This window comes from Saccopteryx leptura, chromosome 8 (genome assembly GCF_036850995.1).
Source record: "Saccopteryx leptura isolate mSacLep1 chromosome 8, mSacLep1_pri_phased_curated, whole genome shotgun sequence".
Lineage (NCBI taxonomy): Eukaryota > Metazoa > Chordata > Mammalia > Chiroptera > Emballonuridae > Saccopteryx > Saccopteryx leptura.
In genome coordinates this window covers 91,325,539-91,327,840 of record NC_089510.1, presented here as the reverse complement: position 1 = coordinate 91,327,840, position 2,302 = coordinate 91,325,539, and the positions used below count along the sequence as shown (strand labels likewise).

The 2,302-nt window shown below is 37.2% G+C and overlaps 1 non-coding gene across 1 annotated transcript; it reads left to right on the top strand.

The window, feature by feature from the left end:
- Window positions 1–1,558: 1,558 nt before the first annotated feature.
- Window positions 1,559–1,740, top strand: LOC136380233 (small nucleolar RNA SNORA23). Its single transcript, XR_010746907.1, has one exon. It is a non-coding gene; the product is annotated as a small nucleolar RNA SNORA23 (small nucleolar RNA).
- The last annotated feature ends 562 nt before the right edge of the window (window positions 1,741–2,302 follow it).

Here is a 2,302-nt window from a genome sequence, read left to right as displayed (position 1 = left end):
AAATACAGTTACTTTATTATACCATTTCATTATGGAAATACCACTCTTTTTGTTAACATGTCACTATTATATTTATTATTAACACATAATTATATTATGTTTAGATAAATACACCCAAATAAAATGGATAGATTTCTCAAAAAGAAGCATGATATTTAAGAATCTAATTCTGGAAATGAGCAAAAATTAAGTGTAAATAAAATAGAACTTGAAGGCAGATGGACAGAATTTAATTTATAGCATTTCCATCACTTAACACTGAACAATATGATTGGATTAGAAACCCATTCATGGAAGCTTCAAGTGAGTTTGGTTTAACATTAACAGAAGAAGAACTGGTAGTTATATCCAACGATCATGGACTGATGTTTAAACATAAGGAGTTGTCTCTTGAAGCCTTTTGGATTTCTATAAAAGAAGAATATATAGCAATATCTAAAAAAGCTTTGAACATTTTACTACAATTTTCAACATTCTATTTATGTGAATTAGGATTTTCTACCCTCAACATAATTAAGAGTAAAACAAGAGGAATTCTTCAATGTATTGACAAGAAAATGAGAGTTTACCTTTCAAATATATGCCCAAACATTGTAGAAATCACTAGGACACATCAGGCTCATGTTTCTCATAAACACAAGAATGAAATGTTGGGACTTGCTGAATTTACTAGATCTTATTAAGAATGTGGATATATATATATATATATATATATATATATATATATATATATATATATATATAAAGATATATATATATATATATATATATATATAAAGATATTTTTGTCGTTTTTAATTTTTTTAACTCATCTTTTTTATGAATTTATTTTCCTGGAGTTTTTTTAGCCTTGGGGGTGGTGAGGAGAGACTTGGGATTCACTATGTTGCATGGTAGAGGTAAATTTGTAACAGAAGTGGGCAAATCTGGCTGGCCAAGAGTAGCAATGAGGTCAATTATGAGGATGGGAGGTGAAAATGAGAAAGGTTCTGAAATTGAAGAGTAAAATAGGGTTAGGGCACCAAGGAAGGAAGAGAAAAAGAGTGTGTAAAGGAGACACCATATATTAGACAAGGCAGTGGATCTGTGGAAAAGGAGGAGAAAAATAAGACCATCAACACCCACAACAGAGATCTTCCAGGGATGAGCAGGACCTGAATATTCAGGCAAGACAGAGTAGGTGGCCCCCATGTCTATAAGAAATGAGATTGGCTTACTTGTTACTTGTACAGTCACCCTAGGCTCATCAATCGCTGATGGCCCTGGGCACCTTCAGTCTTCAGTGGCAAGTTCCAGCAGGCTGAGCAAGGTTAGGTCACAGGTGGCTGGAGCAGGGCAGGAAGAGACTGAACCCTCCCTTGGACAACTGAGCAGCCTACCTTCCAGTGTCCCTTTTTCCCACAGCAAGGGCATGGCCCTGGCAGGGGTTGAGGAGTCAAACAAGCTTTTGCCCAATGATCTTCTTTTTCACACTTGAAGCAGAGCCCTGATGGAGTCTTATTAGGCCCCTTCGGGGCATTGGAGACTTTAAGGAGGGCTGCCAAGAGCCAGCATTTTGCCTGAACTCTTTGGGTTCTGTCTGTCTTCTCCTGTCCCTCTCGGTCATTATAGACCTTAAAAGCCTTGCTCATCCACACAAACATTATGCAGCCAAAGAGTAAGTTGGGATCATAGTACTGGTCTAGTGTTGTCTCATGGACATAATTTTTCACTGGCCAGCCTCCAGATTCCCACACACACAAAAAAATAATAATAAATAAAAAACAAAAAAAAACAAATAAACCTTGCTCAGGAGATTTTGTTAAGGTGTTTGAAGGCCTTCCTCTACCTATTTAAGCTTTTTTCATATATTGGGGGCTGATTGGAAGAAGAGAGAGGACAGTGTAATTTGCAGGAAGAGGAGGTTTAGAGTGTGCTAAGAGGATTTAATAGGTGGAACAGGTTTTATAGAGGGAGGGACAAGAGCAATGTAAAATAAGGCTTATACAATTGCTCTTGTGGAATAAGTATCTTCTCTTGGCTCATGGTGTCTCAACAAACATTCAGGAACCCACTGAGGAACCTCAGCAGACCTAGGAAAAACACACACATATTCTCAGTCCTATAGGAGAACAGGGTCTGGCACTTGCCAGATTCCTGTGAGTGAGTCCTTCCATTACACTTCAGAGAAGGCTTTCCTTGTTGAATTTCAGAGTCTCTAAGGCACTGAATGGCCCTGTACATCAGCATTTAAAATTTTTTAAACTAAAAAGAGTATAATAAAGAATATTTGCAGAAGTTCCAGGGTATGACTCCCCCTTTT